Source organism: Lissotriton vulgaris, chromosome 3_1 (genome assembly GCF_964263255.1).
Source record: "Lissotriton vulgaris chromosome 3_1, aLisVul1.2, whole genome shotgun sequence".
NCBI classification, from domain to species: domain Eukaryota; kingdom Metazoa; phylum Chordata; class Amphibia; order Caudata; family Salamandridae; genus Lissotriton; species Lissotriton vulgaris.
In genome coordinates this window covers 1,939,694,254-1,939,715,990 of record NC_141689.1, presented here as the reverse complement: position 1 = coordinate 1,939,715,990, position 21,737 = coordinate 1,939,694,254, and the positions used below count along the sequence as shown (strand labels likewise).

The window sequence follows — 21,737 nt, the reverse complement described above, 5'->3', positions numbered from 1 at the left end:
CAACTTCAGGTACCTGGTTGTCTTGGGACCAAGAGAATTTCTGATGTGAACGGAGCCACACAGTAAAGGTTGAGTATCTTCCCAGAAATTCTAATTCTACAGCAGACTGGTTTTCCCTAAATCTACAGGATTCCAGAGATTGGATGCTGAATCATTGGTTCTTCTTGAAATGTATTGGTTCATCTCACACCTCCGAAATCAGATGGAGAAATTGGTGAGTTGGCGCGCAGACCTGGAGGCGTGGGCAGTGGTTGCTTTCCCCCAAGACTATGCTCCCTTCCTAAACTTCGCTTCTCCCCCCTCAATGATTTCCTATGCTGTTGTCATGCTGACCTGGTCCTAGTGACCCCATTCCGGACTTGACAGGCTTCATTACCTTCTTTTTTGGAGTACACAATGGATCTCCCTCAACTCTCCCCATTCTTCCCAGGCATTCCACAGGACCCCTGGACCAATTTCCATGGCCTGGTTCTGAAAGGACATTTTTCCTCGCTGGTGGGGTCTGTCTTAGTGATAATAACAGAAATTTCCTGATTTCTGGAGGTGTCATGAGCTTCTTGACCCAACCCAAAAGGGCTTACAAATCAAGCAGGGTAAGTTGTTACATTGATGTTTAGACGGGAACCTGACTCACCCTACTGCCTCTCCCCCTGACCTAGGTCATTTCCTTGCAACTCTGTTTGAAAAAATCTTTCTTGTAGATTGATCAACGTTTTTCAGTCAGACGTTTTTGCTGCCCATCTTTCTCTTTACTCCAAACTTAGTCGAGCGCACAATAGTTTGATGCGGGGTATTCAGTTTTCTCGCCCTCTTTTCCCCATTATAGCTTGGTCTAGAATGTCCACACAGTCCTGGTAGGCCTCTCAGGTAGACCAGCTAATTCTGTTTTGTCTCGTAAAGAGATTTCATCTGAACTCTATATGTTTTTTTTATTTGGTCTCAACCAAGCGAGTACCTGACATCAAATCTCTTTCAATTCCCCCCAAAAAAATTTCACTGTAAGGGATTATTTTCTTAATTTTTAGGAAGAACCAAAACCTGTTTGTGTATCTCCGTTTTATCCAGATTTTCCAAGCCAGCTGAACCTCTGTGTTGCCAGCTGCCTTCCCAATGAAGCAAGAAACAAGGACAAGTTCAGGTTCTCTACAGTTTTGCAAGTCCTGATTTCATTTAGAAATCCACACCACATGGCAACTGCACCCACATTGGCCGAATGCTGGTTCCTGGCTGAAATGGACCTAGAAACTTCCAATTTTGTTACCTTCACTGCTTAGGGGGTTATGTTCTATAAAGTCTTGTTAGCTAGCTATGGTCTTGGTGACATCTCGATAACAGCAGATTGGTCCAATCAATGCCTATACCTTTATGACCTTTATAAAACCTTCTTGCCCGGCCATAAATTAAGAATTTTTCGAGCCAGCAATGAAGAAATCTAGATTTTATTACAGACAATGAGGCCGTTATTATATCCATTCTTTCTCCTCTCTTATCCTAAAAAGGTGGCAACTGCTTTTTATTAAGATTGTTTTTTTGCCTCTTTTGCTTTATCCCATATAAGTATCTCTTAACCTTTGGCTGAACATTCTTAATATTTGATGAGGTTTGTTGACTTAATGTGCCTTCCTCCGTGCACTTGGGTTTTGTTTTCCTGTTTCAACCTGTGTTGTCTTCTCTTTTCTTTTAGCCTGACGGTCCTGGCCCAGCTTTCGTTTATGGTCGTCTGCAGATAGTTCCATTCTGACCTGGTACACACCTTGGATGGATCAAGTTCAGGTTCTTCATTTTCTTCCCTTGTTGAAATTTAAGCTCACTGCGCTGAAGCCCTTCGAGTTTGTAGTTCTTGCTACGAATTTGGCTCTTCCTTGTGCGACCATTAAGCAAAATAGGGGGGTCCTAGGGCTTTGCAAGTGTTACCTTATATAGTAGACCCTGTCTATGGTGTCATATTACTGCTGGCACTGAAATTAAAGGAGTAATGCCATGTAATATCCGCCTTCTCTTTTTTATAATCTCCCATTTTCAGATAAGTATCAGTGGATTTTAAGTCAATATCAGCAAAAGTGTAATGTCACAAAAATAAAATCACAGTCTAGTGGATAGTACATTATCTGTACTTTAAGTGACTTTGTGTGACTTTTTATCCCAATGGGGTTATTTTTTACAACACTGCCAGGTAATGCTTTTTTTCCTTCCAAAAAACAAAGCTACCACGTGAAAAAAATATAATTTAATGGTGAGGGAAGCATCCATGTCCTAAAATTTGCAAAAGCTAAAGGAACAGCAATTTTAGATATGTAACATCATATTAATGGTTGAATGTCAGAGTTGGCCAATCTGCCCACATAGAGTACATGCAAGAACAAAGCGTATTCGATTTCAAATCTTTTGTATCGTTGAACGATGCATTCTAAATATTAAATTAGAACTAAGAACATTGGTAGCTAGCCAAAGCCAATAGCTAGGGGCTTTTTAGCTAAGGTAACTTTGTGTGTTGTTATTTTTTTACAGTACTTGCAATATTAAGCGCAAAACCACAAGTCCCAGACTACAACGAGCTGTTATCAAAAAGCCACGGTTGGCTAAAGGTTCCATATACGACATAGGACTAATTAACGGCTTTGCAGATTTCTCTGCAACGTCAACGAAGGGTGCCTTTATTGACGCACAAGGAGTGCTCCAGTATTACATACTGGAGGACGAGCTCTTTCGTATGAGGCGGAGCGTGTACACGAGGTACTACGGTACATTTCAGCAGCAAGCAACTAGAGCCCCTGAATGCATTTGGTCTGAATCAACTGCAATTCCTGCTTCACGCCGGGGGTAAGGATGATTTTTGAGCTTGTATTACGTGCACTTGTGTAACCTTGAGGAGGGACCCTGTCTTTCGCATTGCGTTTATTTGACCCTAAGCTTGGGCGACCGTTTTCTGTGTGTTTTGGACTGGTATCCGCACTGTATTGGAGGTTGTTTCTGTGACTTCTGAGCGAGGAACCTAGGCTGAGAACCACCTTGCAGCACCCATAACCTTAGCGCACTTCGCTCCCCGGTTACCACTTGCGTTTCCGCTGGGTCGAGGGACTGGGGGCTTCGTAAAAGTTTAACCCGTAAGAGATGTGTCGATGCGCCTGGTCCCCTCAGCCGAATGTGAGCTGCGGCCACCGCGAGCGAGCCCTCGAATGACACGAGCTTGACATTGCAGTCATTCCCAAAATAGGGCAAATGTTGCCATAATCCTGTCCTGACCTGGCAAAAGAGACCCGTGACTAGACGCAGCCCGTAGCATGCAGGGACCTCGAAGGAATAAACGGGGAAATAAAAAGACTGATGAACTGTTCGGATCAGAGCACAAATGTTAAAATCTTCTTTCTAGCTGGCAACGTAGGGACCCAAGAAAGTAGTTTCGTTTGCAACCCTATGTGGAAATGTATGTTTCTTCTCAATTGTTGTTTTGATTTTCTACTACTGGTTCGACGTTATTTGAAAATGAATTAATGATGGTTTCCTTTTTAATCTCTAGTAAACCATATAGTTGCTTGTTTAATTATTTAGCATCCGATGCCAGTGTACCTGTGTTCTTTGCATATATGCCAGTCGTGTGGGTTTGTTCTTCATGCCAAATTGACTAGCAATGTTTCCCCTCAGTTGCACTTCCACTAATTGCTTTAATGTCTGAGAAGCATAACCAGTTCGTTGCTACCGCCCTCGCTTTAACACGTTTTATCATGCGTGCCTCTTCTACAAGCCAGGGCTGTGTACCAGCACTGCCGCCAGTGTTGTGGTATTTGCACGTGATAGTGTTGCCCATAGTAGGTTATCATCGGGCAGCCATTCGGGTGTAACATCAGTTTTGAGGTCGCTTCAATTGCTGCTTAGAAACTTGATCAGAAAGTTTAATTCAAAAGGGGTTTCACTTTTTTAATAGCCTGCTTCTGTGTAATTACTGACGCACTGTATGTATACGTGGGCCAGGCCTTCGAGCAAAGATTTGTTCATGTGGTTTAAGACTTGGAATTACATTTGTGTAGCAGCAGAGCTCTGAAAAGTTGGCTTTTAATATTTTAACTTCTTTAAATATGATTCTGTACCGGTGAGAAAGATGGCATGCTTGAACTTGCTTGACATCAAAAGCATTTTTAGCTGTAGAAACTAATGTCAAAAACGTCATTTTTATGACTGTGTGCTAAAGATTGCATGTTATGGTTATACCACGGTTACTTCACCTGTTAGGAAGTCCTGACTGGGTAAAAAAGACATGTCTGCACAGGCTCACAAAAGACCTCGGGCTTGAACTGAACTTGTAGTGGATTGCATTTTGAGTGCTTTATTTAAGACTCTAGAAGACAATTCGACTTGAAAGTTTGATCTGGCCTCAGGGTGATGTGTGTTTGATCGCCTGCTTGAAACCGCGTATGTTCTTGAATGGACGCTTTTCTTTAGTGTACCTCCCAGGGTGTGAAGAATGGTGGTCATGGTGTCACAAACCATATGATTAGCAGATTGGAAAAATCATAAGAACTCTCCAGTTTTCTTAAACAAATACATGAAGAGCGATTATAATTGCCTGAGAAAAAGGGGTATTGTACAAATGCTTTACGCTTAGACTCGGTTACTTCTTAAACAAATGCAAATAACAGGCAGGCAGTAGGGCGTTACTTGCTAATAACATCTAATCTAACATCTGACAGCCTAGATAGTGTGCCAAGGTTGAACCCTTTGACAGAGAACTCTCAGGATTTGTGCAATACCAGCACACCAAGGGCCCTGGAAATTAAACCACAGAATGTCTTGGTCATTCTGGAGTTAAGGGTTCCTCATCTGTGTCCAAGGGGAAGGTAGGACCAGACTATAGGGGGGAGGAGGCAGGTGTTCGGGGAGGGGGATATTGGTGACCTCTTTTAGTTCCTAGCAACTTTTGGAAACAGTGCAGGTGAAACTACTATTCCATGGACCACTCAATTTACTTTTAGTCTTCCAACTTGGTTACTATAGGTCTTTGGCATTCCTCAACAGTTAGTTGGACATGCTTAATATTGGTGGATGCCGGGATGGGCGTCCAATGCTTTTCTGGAGGGTAGCATTACTTTCCGCACAGTTATTTAGCTGTACAGTGCGTACAAGTGATGCTGAATCTGGTTCCGAGGAAGCTGAGCAAACTTGACCTATGAAAGCTTTGTTCAGAATAATCGGTGTACTGTTGTTACTATGTCGTTCTTAAAGAAGCACACACAACTACATGCATTCCTGAGCTAAATGCATTCCTGCTGCATTCAAATGCAAAAACAACACCACGAACTTTGGGAGGTATGTTGTTACAAAAACATTGTACAATTGCTCTCCTACCAGATTCAGAAGTATGGCAGGACTAGAGTCTGCAAATTAAAGGTTGCCATTTAATTTTCTTAAACCATTTTGTACACTTTAGCTACAATTTTCTTTGTGGACTTAGGACACCGCATCCATCTTCTGGTTTTGAGGGTTTTATGTCTTTTGTTGCGTATATTCAGTTTATTTTATTGGGGGTAGTTATAAAGCACAAACCTAACCCCAGAAGACAACTGAGCACAAAAAAGGTGACAGTAACATGCAATGATGGAGAGAAGGCAAGCACGTTTATAAACATAACCTAGGACAACATTGTGCTTAAAAATACTGAAGAAAGAGTGGGTGACATTGGAACGGATATAGTCTAGAGCAGCGATACTCAAAGGACGTCCCGGGGGCTTCTTGCAGTCCTCTTGACCTTTACGTGCTGCTGCCTTGGTGAAAAGCAGCTCTTTAGCTGCTGAGCACTAATATTGATAAACAAATGTTAAATAAACAGACAAGCATTTAGTAACTTGTTAATAAATGCTTGCCCGTTTATTACATTTTTTAGACCTCCTTATACAATTCCTGACCACTCAGACCTCCTTCCACCACCTTGCTGGCATAAGTGTGGTCCTCTGTCACGCCACAGGCGATACTTTGTGGCCCCTGGGCAAATGTTTTCGAGTACCCATGGTCTAGAGTGATAGGGAGATTGTGATGAGGTCAGTTTTCAGACTTCACCTGAATTGCACACCGAAAGAGCAAGAATAAGTTCCAGAGAGAGGTCATTCTTTTTATAATAATATTTTAGTCTTGTATTATAACAACAACATTAGAATACCAATAGTTTTCACATTGGTTAAGTGTTCTCAGACATCAGTGCTGTTCCTGAGCTCCTCCATGCAATATACTATTTATTACATGCATTACCTGGACTATTGTATCACATAAATATTTGATTACGCAATATCTTCTAGCACTCTATCCACTGGCGGGGGAGGGGTGTTGAGGGCCACCTCATCAATAGCCATGCTTATCTAGCCTTAAAGGTCTTTTGATGTACCTTTCCTTCGTATTACCCCCTCCCCCTCCATCGAGGGAGATCATACTTGGGTCATATGCTGAGTTCTTTGGATTCCCAGCATGGCCATGGATGTGCTGCTAGTAGCATGAATGCACTAAACTTATTGAGTTGAGAAGGAAGTTTGTCAGGTTTACTCCAGTGAATGCTTTGTAAACTACAAAAAAACTTTGTAGTAGATTCTGCGAAGGAGTGGGATCCAGTACAGTCCTCTCAAGGTAGCGGGGATGTGCTTGAACGTTTTCAAGTTTGTGATTAGTCCAGCTGTTGCATGAATAATTGATTTGATTGGTGTTGAACTCCAGAAGACCACAGAGTTTTACCTTGTAGCAGATAAACTGCTCTGATGTCTCCAATATGCCAATGACTTTGTTCTATTAAGCCAAACATTGTTCTATTAAGCCAAACACTGAACAGCCTCAAGTGTTTAATGACTCACTTGGCACAATACACTCAAACGTTGGGGTTGGAACTAAATCACTTCACAACAAAAGTGGTATGCTTCTCAGCCAGTTCTAGGAGCAGCTATCTAAGGTTCAAGTGGAAAGCTTTCGGAAAACCCTTAGATCTGTTCTAATCATACAAATACTTAGGTGTCGTAATGGACGCCTGCTTATCATTTGGAGATCATCTGAACCAAAGAAGAGCCCTCGCCAACAAACTTCAGTTTCCCATCAAGGTGCTGCAAAAAAAGATTGGTATCCCATCACAGTATTATTTGTTACAGGTCATAGGGGCAAAATTTCTTCCATAAATCACGTATGACTCCAAATTGTTGAAAGCGAGTGTTGTAACAACACTAAATCACTGCCAAATGACCATTTTACGCTTCTTTCGGCTTCCACAACACAAATCACAGACGGATCAGACTGGAGTTTGGCCTGTTCCATCAAAGCCCGATCAGATTGGCACCCTTGACAAGCTCTGTTGGCAGCTTAGAGCAGCCCCACAAGCTATACTGGCTGCCATGTGTCGGTATGAAATGAAGAGGCAGTCCAATCACAAAGACTTTTGGCCACCGGTCCTTCAGCAGGCCATAAGCAATCTAAACCTAGACAACTCCTGGAACTCCAATCTGGACTTCACTGCCTTCAAGGAAATCATCAACAAGGCCGCAAACCATCAATCTCAAATTGTTTAGGCAGAGTTTGCCCAGAAACGTCATTCATCGGGAGTTCTGCGCTCCTTCACTTCTTGGAGCTCGCAACCATATCTGACAACCAATATTGCAGCACCCACTCATCATTCATTATTACTATTTCGATTGGGCACTTTTCCATCAAAGGTCTTGAAAGCAGTCTTGGCTGGACAGTCAATGTCACCTATGCGGCCATAGCCAAGAAAGCGTACTTAATTTTTTTTTCTGTGACCTGCCGTCTTACTTCTCAAATGGAAATTGCTATGTCCAGCTTTAAGGACCCTTCAGATTACGTCCTGCCACCCTGCAGTTATTAGCCCTCTTGAACGGCCGTAGCATTCAGCTTTCATGTAAGGCCACTAGGGTTTTGCTCCATGTAGCAAGTTTGCTCATACAGCAAACACAAGCCTATCCAAACTAAAACTGATGAATGACTTTACCCAGTAGCAGCCTCCGTCTCATTACGAGCAAGCCATAACGAACACTTCGGAGTTAATTTTAATGTAATCAATTGATTTTAACGTGATTCGCCACTACCCATATTGCTTTTCCTAAACTTTTTAATGCAGTCATTGTCATAATTTATCAAATGCTACATTTTACTAATGTTTGTTTACATTGCAATGCTTTTCATCATATGGCAGTAAATAACTTACTTACTTAGTAGCCATCAAGACAAGGGCCTAGATTATGGATTGGAGTTTCGTACAACAGTTAAATTGCATGCTAATGTGAGCATGGTCTTTGAAGGACGGAGAGGGATCAATTAGAAATCCCTGGAATTTAGCAAAGGATTAGAAGTGTGGGAAGAAACCATCTAAGTCATGTTGTTGAATCAGATCAACTTCAGTCTTTCTTGTTTTGAGTTTCAGATGCATCGTAGGCATTCAAATTAAAATTATGTCTGGCAAACTTCAAGTATATTGTTAACCAATGAGATTTAAGGTCCACATAATACCTCTGCTCCTTAACTGTCAGACATAGTCAGACCTTCAAAATGTCATACAAACTGACATAAATGGCTTTTAATGTCACACATTGGCAGTGCAGCACTGGTTCCATCAGATACTGAAACCCGTAACACAATGACAGACTGCTGACTCTTTCGACCTACTAATTATAGGTAAATGTCACACGTTTGGTAGACATGAAGAACATTTCTGACAGGTTAGCATTATATCCCGTAGCGGTAACTTTGTAGACCGCATGAGCCCTACATGCCTTAGCCTTTTATTATTTATAATACATACAAACTTGTTCTAACAGTATAAAACCTGTCTTAAATTGTACTTGAAATTACAGTCTGCCTTTGGCATTTTTGTTTTTCGAAACAGAGATTCCATATTTATTATATGTATATTCAAGTATATTGTATTTCTCGTAGGAAGGACCCAGAAGACAAGGTTTTAATAGTGGGTTGGGACATGACCATGGAATAAAATACTACCTATTATACCTTATAAAGATGTTGCACATCTCCGCAATGAACTATGACTTTATAAATTAACGCTTCCTTCACCCCTGTTCCTCTATATGGCCACAAGATGTCTCTGTGATTTGCAGAAGCCACTTGAGAGTACTTTGACTAGTGTAATATCTGCAAAAAGGGCCTAAGGCAAGGCTAGGCTAGGCTAGGCTAGGTTAGACGCACTCTGGAAAACCAGAGACCCAAAGCCGGTGTAGAATGAGAAAGACCAGCAGACCTTCATAGCCTGCCCATTCTCCTCCTGCAGCAGCACCTATTTGTCTCCTTCTATACCCTTCTCCCTCCACCCTAATGCCTAATACAAAATATGAATGGGCACACATTTTGATTGTAATTTTATGTTAGATTATGTTCTCAATATTGATTGTGGGGAAATTAAAGTGTGATATTGCATTGAGGGTGCAGTAGTCCCATACACGATCATTTTAACCTGTGGTTCGAATCCCTGTATTTCCTATGAAAAGTCTCTAGTAAACTTGTCACTGGGTAGTGCATTATACTATTGTTTATTAAAAAAAAATGCAGATGTGCTTTGGCGAAACTGTGTGTGCAAAATGTTTTTAATCAGCTTAAAATGGATGCAATAATTCTCTATCAGTGACTGATATGAACATTTAGGAATTAATTTTCTATGTTTGAACGACAAACTGGAGGATTAGTTTGTAACATAACTGACAAAAAGAAATCCTATATTTTCAATCCTCAACAAAAAAAGCAGAAAAGTCAGAATCCTCTATAATTCATTGTAATAGCTCGACTACCAGCAGGCCACATTTGTAGATAACAACCGCCAAGAGTTCATTATTTCTAAAGCACACAATGCCCAGACATTTTAGGCACATCAGTAATTCAATCATTAGATACTGTCTTAGGAGAAATATGTATTACTACAGCAGAAGTAATTTCCACACAGTCAAATACAAAACAGGTTGTTGTTTCTTTTTAAGTTCAAAATATTTTATTGAGTTTTAATTGCAGACAATTAACAACGACAATACTAAAAATATTATGATTTGGCGATAATACCTAATGAACAATACATACATTAATCAAATTAATAAAATATTACATTAGGTAGAGAGAAATTACATATTCATTAGAAACTTGAAGAGGGGACAAGTATAACACATATTGCAAAAAATTAACATAGAGCTACTATATCTTATAACAAGAATAATCTAAATGTGATAAAATCCCAAATTAATCTATAAATACAACATTAAGAGGATAAGTATATATCAACATGTAACCAAAAAGATTGATAAGATACAGAATTATGATTAATCCCATTCATGGATAATTGAGCACCTCTCCTAGTAAAGATAACCCAAGACCACCATGCATTAACAGATAATTTAGAAATATCTTTCCAACAAAAAGTGATGGATTTTAGTGCTGCTGAAATGAGGAAATTTAAAGAGTTTATTTTCTAAATCAAGTAGGTTTTGCGATTAAAATAGCAGATTTACAAATAACTATTTGATAGGAAACATCTATATGAATTTTTAAAATCTTTTTAATGATATCCCAAACTTCAGACCAAAATTTAAAAACTAAAGGACAATCAAAAAGCATATGTCTTAATGTACCTGAATGTAAATTACAATGCCACAATCTGCAGATGGAAGAAGTTTAGCTTGGAATAGGCGTAATGGAGTCCATAACCGATTGAATAGAATATAAGAATTAGTTTGGTATAGTGAAACAGGGAGCCAACCAGATATACTACTATGCTAAATATCTTTCCACTTGTCACAGGATAAAGAAAGCGAAAGTTCATCATTCCAAAAAGTTATAATCATATCTATATATCACTACCTAAGGTATCTGATAATTTTTTATATAAAATGGCAACACCATGAGATGATTGAGATTCCGTTTGAATATAAATAGATAAATCAGCTGTAACATTAGAGGGAATAACATTGGGAAAGGAATCTAAGATTGAATTACACAAAAATTGATATTTAATATGGTCTGATTTAGTTAAACCAAATCTTGATTGTAACGATTCAAAAGAAATAAAAGTATTCTTGAAATAAACATCTTTGAGATAAAAAATACAAGCCTTAATCCATGAAAACCAGAAACTAAACTTTCTATTTAATTTAATAACAAAGTATCTCTAGCGATGCGGGACCCGCGGAGCGGGTTCCGCGAGAAGTAAAGGTAAAAGCAGGTCAATCCCAGACGGATAAGTCTAAAATCTGCAAAGCGTAATTTAATAACCTTAATATACCATAGTGATAACTCTTCAGTATTATTCATGGGAAAAAGAAAAATTAAGTCAAGATCATTAAATAAAATTTTAGTAGATTTAATAGTAACTGAGTTGTGGAAAAATGTAGCATTATAAGTCATGGACAACAAAGTAGGTAAGGGAAAAGGGTTTACTATCGCCTTCTCTATACAAAGCCTCGCAGGAGGAGTGTTTAAAAAGGTGCGATTAGACCATAATGAACTTTGTTTTAAAATAAAGGCTTTATGTTAAAGGAAAAAGTCAGGGATACCAAATCCAGCATTGCGTTTAGGCACTTTTAACATTTTATAACTAATGCAAGGAGATTTGTAGTTCCATAAAAACTTTGACAGAAGTGTGTTGACATCCTTCTAAAACTTAAATGGAAATTGAATAGAGATCATGGCGAGGGTGTGTAAGATTTTGGGAGCTATAGTCATTTTGATAGTGTCCAATATTCCCCACCACAAAAGATGTTATGAGGACCATTTAGACGTTTTGTTTTTAATATAATTAATGATGAAATCACAATTTAAAGTTATTGTTGACTTTATGGATGAAGAAAATAAAATACCAAGCTATTTTAACTTATTCTTTTGCCAAACAAGTTCATGCATGGAAAGCATATCAGGCATGCAATAAACATTTTAAGGGAAAAAATTCATTTTTTTGATATTTAGAGTGTATCCAGAGACTGTAGAGTATTTTGTTATGATATCCATTAGCGAAGGAAAGGAGGGTATAGGGTCACTGATAAATAAAAGCACATCATCCGCATAGGCAAGGGTTTTAACAATAACATCCTTAATAATGATTCTTTTAATATTATCACATTTTCTTATAGAGGTAAGGAAAGGTTCAATGGCAATTAAAAATACAAGAGGAAATCCTTGTCTAGTACCTCCTAAAAAGCGAAAATTGATTTTAGACTAGGCCATTAATAAATAAACGAGCCGTATGGGCAAAATATAAAGCTGAAATCTTTTGTATAAAAGTATCCAAAATTAAATGATGAAAACGAATGAAATAAAAATTGCCAAATGATTTTATCCAATGCTTTTTCAGCATCTAAGGCTAAAATACCTGTTGGCAACGATAGAGTCGAACTTTGTTAAATAATATGCAGCAAAGTTCTTCTATTATTTGCCGAAAATATATTCTTCATAAAACCAGATTGGTCAGGATGTATAATAGAATCTAATATGGGGCCTAATCTAGTAGCAAGTATTTTAGCATATAATTTACAATCTTGATTAATTAGGGATGTAGGACGATAATTGGATACAAGCGTGGGATCTTTATCTGGTTTCCGAAGTACAATAATTAAAGCTTCTGTAAAAGAACCAGACGTAGTTCCTGTAGAACCAAAAAATTTCAAAAGTTGGAATAAGGAAGGTAAAAGGTGTGACTGAAATTCTTAGGAAAAGTCAGCCGGAATCTCATCAGGACCAGGAGATTTATTCTTTTTAAGAGATTTTATTGCTGATAAGATTTCATCTTTAACAATAGGAGCATCAAGTCCAGTTTTATCCATTTCTGACATCTTTGGTAACTGACAGGAATTTAAAAAGGAATCTATTAAAGAAACCATGAAAATCCGGTTTATTATATAATGTAGAATAGAAATTTAAAAATTCATTAACAATTTAATTATGAGAAAGAGCTATATTATCACGTGAGCCATTAATTGAATTGATTTGAGATTTGTCTTTTTTTGTGCGTAAATAATTAGCTAATAGTCTTCCAGATCGATTGGCATTAAAAGTAAATCTGGCTTTGGCATTAGAAATTTGAATGCCTGCTCTTTTACTAAGTATTGAATTAAATTCATAGTGCAAATTTTGTAATTTACATTTATATTGAGGGTTGTTAGATGTAATAAAAAGTTGTTCAAATTTCGCAAGTTGCTTTTGTAAGTTTTTAGTAGTTGCATTAAAGGTTTTATTTTCGTGGGCCATAATAGAAATTGTTACACCCCTAATATAGGCTTTAAAAGCATCCCTTCTATTATTCATAGAAGTAGAACCTTCTGGATTGAGTACAAAATATTCTTGAATGGCAGCTAAAAGTTTTGGCTTGTTATACTCATTTAAAATTATACCAGTGTTTATTCTCCATCTGGATTGTTTAGTAAAAGTTGATTCTAAATTAATAACTAAAGAAATCATAGCATGGTCTGAGATGTCAATATTACCAATAGTAGGAATAGTTATTGAATTAATTAGTTGCCTAGAAACCAATAAACAATCAATTCTAGAATGGGAATTATGAGGATTTGAAAAGAATGTAATGCTTTTTTCCATAGGAAAATTTAATCTCCAAATATCAGCTAATTTAGTGGTTTGAATAAACGATTTAAAAGCAAAATAAACTTTAGAGGGATGAAATTTAGTAAGAGATAATCTATCTAATAATGGGTCAAAGATAACATTACAATCACCTCCAACAATTATAGGAACATTACTAATCTTTAGAACCTCTGTTGTAAGGTTAGTCCAAAAAAAAGATCCTCTGCAGTAGGACCATAAACATTTAATACAAAAAGAACTGAGTCATGAATTTTAATTTTAACAAGTATATATCTACCATCTTTTTCAGACGTTTTACTCAAAATTTGACAGTGAAGTTTATTTGCAAATAAAATAGCGACACAATTTTTTTACCATTAGCAGGAGAAGAGACAATAGCATCCACCAATTTCTTCTTCATGTAATCCAAAATATTATCATCTATATGAGTCTCTTGTATAAAACACACATCAGCTTTGCAAATTTTTAGATAATCTAGAATTTTAGTACGTTTAACTGGATGGCGCAATCTTTTAACATTTAATGAAACTGCTTTAATATTATGAGTATTGGCCATAGTAGAGGTAAGAAGAAAAGAGTTCAAGAATAAGAAGATAGAAGAAGATCAAGGTAGCTCCAGATACAGAAGAAGGAAAGGAAAAATGAAAAAAAAACAGAAGACATAAATGTGAAACGCACACACGCTTTACAAGCATGACCGGAACCACTGGAGTCCATAATAAAGAAATTTCAGTATTGTGTCAGGAAAAACATAGCTGGCAAAAATCAAATAGCAGAGTCATTGGTATCCATTGAATGCTGTGACTGATGATCTGAAAAATGTCTCAAGTCTTCAGGACGTTGAAAAGATTTAGAGAAAGTATCCTTCCAAATGCGCATCGTTGATGGATCAGAGAGACCATATTTGTAGCCTAGACTTCATAACGGAGGACGAAGAGCAGTAAATTCCTTTCGAATTAAGACAATTTCTTTGGCAAAATCTTGATGAATAAATATTTTATTCCCATTTACCATCAATGAAGGTATTTCTCTTGCAGCTTTTCTGATTAAAACCAAATGGTGGTGTCGAAGAACCTTAAATAATTTGTTGCGGTTTTATATGTTGATGGTTCCTATGTGATGGTATGCTTTGAGCCTTATCAATTTCAAACTTTTCCGGAAATTTAATTTTGTAAAAGGCCAGGAATTAGATTCTCCAAATATAGTCTACAGTTATTTCCCTCAACATCTTCTGGTAAATTAAATATGGGAAGATTGTATTGTCTGTAATGATTTTCCTTGTCCAATAATGTTGAGCATATAGGTGAAATTTTGGCCACAAGTGGAGTAACTGTGTCAATTTTGACCTTATTATCATGCATCTTGATAGAATTATCTGATATTTTCATTGACAGACTTGCCATTTCTTTGCGTACATTTTTTACTTCATATGCAATTGTGTCAGTATTAACCCAAAGTGCCTGAATTTCCTCCAATATTAAAGATAATGATGGTTCAGAAGACTCTACTACCTTCGATTTAGCAGGAGGAGGAGAAACTTACCGTCTCCTTGTTATAACATTTTTGTTTTCCATTTTTCATGCAAAAGAATCAAAATTATAAGGGCAGGTGCAAAATGATGTATAAAGAAGTGAAAGCTGTGGAAATAACCCACAAAAGACTGGTGCAGCAGCTAAAATGGGTTGTGGGAGTGGCTAGGCCCAAGCCAGGACCTTTCCTGAAAGATTACTCCACCCCTGTGACAGAAAGCCTGGCTGTACCTGTGAGCTGGGCTGGGAGCAGGAACAAGGCGGTGAAAAAAACCCACTTCCTCTGCCTGAAATCAACTGAAAAAGTTTCACAATGTAGGTAAGGCTTTAATTAGCACAGCGACCTCCTTAAATGAAGTTTCCTGACATAAATCGTCTTTAAATGCCGAAAAACTGGCTTAAAACGCGTTAAGCCTCACACGCGGCGACCATCTTGGATCGCGCACTCGCGCGTCTCTAAACAAGTTGTTGTTTCAAAAGGTTATTTTAAGAATTTAGAATAATTGTCTTTTGGTAGCCAAAAGACAGGTCTAATGAGATATAGATGCCCTGAATTTGTTGTTTATGATGAAATTTGAGGTTTTTTCAAGAACCATTGTCAGATATTTGAAATTTTGTGTTTTTCGGGTTGGGGTGCGTCGATATGTGAAGGCGGTAGATTAACCTTAGGCAAATACTCTTTTCTGAGAGCCTTGTTGGGGGTTCCCAAGATGCTTTTCTTATCATTATTGCAGATTACATATCTTTTTGATCGAAAATCTAGTGGCAATCCTAACACAGCATTTCATTGGGTTGTACTCAAAATGGATGGATCCCAAGTGAAAGAATGCTTTGGGTGTGTCAAATGTGGGCCAGGTGTCAAAGTAATATTTAGTTTTCAAGCAATATGAAGGTTATATTCCCTGTCTGGCTTTTATAGTGCCCTCGAACATTAACCAAATGTAAATGTAAATGTAAATGTCAAGGTATTTGTAGAGCGCACTGTCACCAAGCGGTTTCCTGGCGCTATTACTCATACCGCTGTGGAACCCCTCCTGGCTTTCCCTGTGAAGTGTCCACTCCTGGGCACCCCCAGGGTGAAGCCAGGCATCCACAGCGCTGTTGGGGCCGGTGCGGAGGTTAAGCAAGCTATTGCCCAGAGTTGCAGCGTGGGACCCATGATTAGAATAGGCACCGAGGCGAGAAATCAGGTCTGAGGAAACTGAGCCCAAGACCCGCCGAGGCGGGAATTGAACCCTGGTCCCGGACCAGAACTCTGCATCAGGGTCTGCCGCTCTAACCATTGATCTAAAATTCCCTTTGGGAAGTTGCTTGGGAATGTTGTTAGGGTCCTAAGAGCTTGTGTATCTGCGATGTGAAGGTGAAAAGAAAAGTCGTGACCTTTTTTCTGTTCATTTGTTCCTTGCATTAAAACGCTTAGGATTGTTTAGCACCTCACCAGAATAGTATTGGGGCAGACACACTCATAGTCTTGCTGTTATTGTGGTAGCAGCACAGTGTGTGCCCAGGGCCTGGTTAAACAGAACATTGCCAACAGCCTAGTGGACATCCGATGTAAAGAACAGTTGCAAAGAATTAGCATTTTTCCACAAAGCTGCTTAGCAGGAACTGTGTTCAGGTTGCCAGCCCAACATTTATACACAAATTTCAGTAATTGAAGAACCGGGTCTTGAAGGGACAGTCTAGGTTGTTTTTATTGGATTGTGTGTCAATCCTTCACCACAAGTTACTGAAGCTTTTCAACCAGTATATTGGTCTTGGCACAATTGATGTTATGCATTGTTAGCAATTTAAGCCATAGAGTTGGAATTTGCTCTGCTTTTGAATGTTTATTTATGTTTCATAAAAATGCCTTGTTTTTGCCTATATGTTCTTATGATCAACGTAAACAAGCTACTTAAAGATTCTTAGTGTTTAAAATACAAGGTGTCTCCTCTGTTGCTTTTAATATAAGGCATAAAACATCTTTAAGATGTCAGCATAAGGATTAACAAGGGTAGATGAGACTGGCACCGCTAGGTGTTTGCCAATGTAATCTGGAGTGGTTAGTTCATTTGCGTGCTCCAGAGAAATCGCTGTCTGAACCTCACAGCGTGGATACTTTCAGAGACTAATACAAAGCTTCCCCTGGCAGAGGGGAAGACTCCTCAGTGCACAGCTTGAAAGACTGGTAGTCTTATTCTTTTTATCCAAAACTTGATAAAGTGTTCACAATGATTGTAGATTCAAAAGTTTTTTTATTGTTCTTCATAGGTCTTTTGTTATATGACTCATTGTTTTCATGGTTATAACCAAAACTTGTGTGTCCTCGCAATCTCAATGATGCTCAGATAATTTCCTTTATCCCAATGCATTTCGAGCTTTCTGGCAGCCCTTTGTCAGGGGATTACAGGGGCGTATTCAAAGCATGGTAAACTGGGGTGAAGGTGATACCGCGACGTGTCGGGGCTTCAATCTGACACATTGCAGCACATTAGCCAGGGTGCTGAAACATCTACTGTTCTTTAACATGGATGTAAAGTAAGCACCAAACTTCGTGACACGCCTGGGATGGGAACACATGGGGAGAAATTTTGCCTTTCAGTGGGAAATTTTATAGTCCAAAGCTCTGTTTTTAATATAAAATCACAGCCTTCAGTGGTCATATCACTGAAAATACAACATTTGAAAAAAATATTATTGTCTACAGGTGCTCGTGAAAGACAATTTCTATGGACTGGAATCTAGGGAATGCTAAAGAAATTCTGGTATTTTACTGACCTCTGCTGGTCGTTTTCTATCAAAAAGTTAAATCGAGGCAGTTGCCAGAAAAGTATTAATAAACAAGCACTGGCGTTGCCAATAGGTCTCGCAGTAGGAAAGTTTGAGCTATTGGTTGTGTAAATGACAAAGCCCTTTATGTATTCAAAATGATAACAACAGTGAAAGGCATTGTTATTTGCCATTGTAATAGTTCCACCTGTCGTACTGCGCGATCTATTGGCAAGGTGAGTGTTTTTCGTGTGTGAGTGGCGTTGTGTGTGTGAGTGGCGTTGTGTGTGTGAGTGGCGTTGTGTGTGTGAGTGGCGTTGCGTGTGTGAGTGGCGTTGCGTGTGTGAGTGGCGTTGCGTGTGTGAGTGGCGTTGCGTGTGTGAGTGGCGTTGCGTGTGTGAGTGGCGTTGCGTGTGTGAGTGGTGTTGCGTGTGTGAGTGGCGTTGCCTGTGTGAGTGGCGTTGCCTGTGTGAGAGGTGTTGCCTGTGTGTGAGGCGTTGGCTGTGTGATTTGTGTTGCCTGTGTGAGTGGCGTTGCCTGTGTGAGTGTGGTTGGCAGTGTGAGTGGCGTTGCATGTGTGAGTGGCGTTGCATGTGGCAGTGGCATTGCATGTGTGCGTAGTTGAGTTGCGTTGTTGAGTGGCGTTGCATGTGTGAGTGGCGTTGCATGTGTGAGTGGCGTTGCATGTGTGAGTGGCGTTGCATGTGAGTGTTGTTGGGTAGTTGAGTGGCATTGCGTAGTTGAGTGGCATTGCGTAGTTGAGTGGCGTTGCGTAGTTGAGTGGCTTTTAGTAGATGAGTGGTGTTGCGTCGATGAGTGGTGTTGCGTCGATGAGTGGTGTTGCGTAGGTATGTGGCGTTGCGTAGGTGAGTGGTGTTGCATAGGTGAGTGGCGTTGCTTAGGTGAGTGGGCAGCGTTGCGTAGTTGAGTGGCGTTGCGTATGTGAGTGCCGTTGCGTACTTGAGTGGCGTTGTGTAGTTGAGTGGCGTTGCGTAGTTGAGTGGCGTTGCGTAGTTGAGTAGTGTTGCGTCTTTTCGTGGCATTGTTGTGGATGAGGGGTGTTAGTATGAGGGAGTTGAGGGTGAGGGTGAGTGTGAGGGGAGGGGAGGCAGAGTGAGGGAGGTTGAGGGGGTGAGGGAGTGTAAGGGAGAGTGAGGGTGAGGCTGAGCGGGTGTGAGAGAGTCAGTGAGGGAGTGCGTGAGAGGGTGAGTGAGGGGGTGTGTGATGTGGTGTGTGAGAGCGTGATTGATGGGGTGTGTGAGGGGTGTGTGAGAGGGTGTGTGAGAGGGTGAGGGTGTGTTAGGGTGAATGAGGGTGAATGAGGGGGGGTGAGGGGGGTGAGGGTGGGGTGTTGAGGGAGTGAGTGTGAGGGTGTGAGGGGTGAGGTTGAGGGGGTGAGTGTAAGGGGGTGGGAGCGTTAGGGTGTGTTATTTTTAGGGTGTGTGAGGGTGAGTGAGGGTGTGTGACTTTTCTGGTGTGTGATGGTGCTGAGTGATGGTGTTATGGTGCTGAGTGGTGTGGTGGTGTCCCTGAGTGGTGTAGTGGTTTTCCTGAGTGGTGTGTTGGTGTCCCTGAGTGATGTGGTGGTGTCCCTGATTGATTTTGTGGTGTACATCAGTGATGTGGTGGTGTCCCTGAGTGCTGTGTTGGTGTCCCTGAGTGCTGTGTTGGTGAGAGATACTTTTTAAGGATTGGAGCAAAAGCATGGGTTATCCTTTTCCTCCATTAGATTCAGAGTCTGTTGATGAGGCAGGGAGTGTGTTGAGTGATGGTGGTGACACCATTTTGGATGTCACAGCCATGATTTACAAATGTGTGATGACGATGGTGCAGGAGGAGACATGTTTAATCGGAGCTGACAAAGAGCTTTTAAGAGGTGTAGATGGGGAATAAAAATTAACTTATAAGAGAACAGAGACACAGAATCTTCTTTCTTAGAGGATATCTGGAATTAAGCAGTTGAAGGTATAAGGACAGGCATGGAGAACGTGGGTACCCTGGTGCTTGGGGAGGAATTTGATTCTTCTTGAGGCTTCTGTGGTAAATCTGGTTAATTTTCTCTCTGAGTTGTATAGTAACGGATTGAGTTCTAAGACTGTGACTTGTTATACGTTCACTGTAGTGGCCAGTCATTCTTTGCAGATTGCGAGAAAAGCGGGATTAGGTAAAGGAAGATCCCGGGAGGCCGCAGACAAAATGGCGCCCCGCCATGCAGAACGAGTGCTGAAGTCGAGAGCCCGCGGGCAGAGTACTCAGTGAGATCGGAGGCGTGGAGACGGCGCAATCACAGCAGCGAAGGCGGGCTGCAGGGAGTGCACTGGATGTCTGAGTCCAGAGGTAATAACGGGGGTAGGGATTCCAGATATCCCCAAGACGCGCAAGTATAGGAAGAGCTGAGGAGGTTGTGATGAATGGGAGAACGCGAGTGGTGCTTGAAATGGAGAGGTGTTGCAGGTGAGCTGGAGCAACCACAGGCCTGAGAGAACTCATGGCCCTGCCTGCCACGCTCTGCAGCCCGAAACAGTGCAGGGATCACAAAGAAGGCGCAAGTGAATAACGTAGTCGGAAGAGGAGCCTAGGAGCAGAAATAGAGACTCTGCCGTAGGATAGCAGGAGCTGCAAAGTGCACAGGACGGCGGTGGTGAGGGGCCTTCAGCAGTTCAGGTGGGAGGCGACTCCGCAAGTGGAGGACTGACCTTCATCCGGAGGGATGAGAGGGGGCACAATAGAAGACTGTAGTGCAGCCTGCGGAGGGGGATAGTGGGAAGCGCCCCAGGGCCAACGATTGCAGTCGCATGCTGGTAAAGCATGGAGAACCCCGGAGAAAGAGACTGTGGAGGGGAGTGAGAGGGCCCACGACAAGCTCAAGATACAGACCGGGGAAACGGGTAATGAAGGAGACAATTCAGACACCATACCGGCCAGTGCGAGAATGGACGGAGTGGAGTGTGAAATTGGAGAACGTGATGGTGGGAGACCCAGTGTGAGCCCCAGGCATCAACGGAGGAAGGGCCAGGCTGAGTGGGCTGGACGGGTCCGGAAAACACAGGAGGTTTGAGGGAAGCATCGGGTGGAGCTCCCTGGTGGGACTGAGGAGTGCAGAAAGAGACAGGGGGCTGCCAACCATCCCCCATCCAACGTCCAACCAACAGGGAGGTGAGGCCGTTGGCGAATATGGGCAGGCAGATTACGAGGGAAGCCGGATGGGGGCGGGAAAGCCTGGTGGGAGGCGTGAACGCCGGATGGGGGCGGGAAAGCCTGGTGGGAGGCGTGAATGCGCGAGGGGAGGCAGGCGGATTGGGAGAGAAGCCTGATGGGGGCGGGAGAGCCTGGTGGGTGGGCGTGGAGGCGTGAATGCGCGAGGGGAGGCAGGCGGATTGGGAGAGAAGCCTGATGGGGGCGGGAGAGCCTGGTGGGTGGGCGTGAATAAGGGGAGGACTGGGCTGGGCTTGCATGCGATGCGCGTGCATGTACACGGGCACTGCATGAAAACCGCGGGGCTGAAAGCCCTTTGGTTTGAAGATGTTTTCGCCACATGAATTCTCGCTACGCTCGATGCGCTTGCGCGCATCGATAGGTCGCGAGACCTAAAAAAAGGAAAGACTGTCAGCAGAAAGCAATTCTGGTATTTTACTGACCTCTGCTGGTCGTTTGTCATCAAGACCGTTAAATAGAGGCAGTTGAACGGAAAAAAAGTCCCAAATGGGAAGCAGACCAGTCCTAGAGCTGATCTCCAGAGCCCACAAAGTACATACACATATAAGTATATACTAAACTATATAGGTATATACAAGAGGTCTCGAATGCTCGACCTAAAAATGTACGCTCAAACAAAGATCATAAAAATGAAGAAGAAATAGCCAAATAAATATAACTCTTTCAGTTAACCCCTTCGGT

The 21,737-nt window shown here is 41.0% G+C and overlaps 1 protein-coding gene across 1 annotated transcript in view; it reads left to right on the top strand.

Moving 5' to 3' along the window:
• Positions 1-2,547: 2,547 nt before the first annotated feature.
• MFAP3L (microfibril associated protein 3 like) overlaps positions 2,548-21,737 on the top strand; it is a 217,928-nt gene continuing 198,738 nt past the window's right edge. Inside the window, exon 1 of the mRNA XM_086962427.1 lies at positions 2,548-2,820. The gene's annotated coding sequence lies outside the window, so the exon portion shown is untranslated. The remainder of the gene's footprint in view (positions 2,821-21,737) is intronic.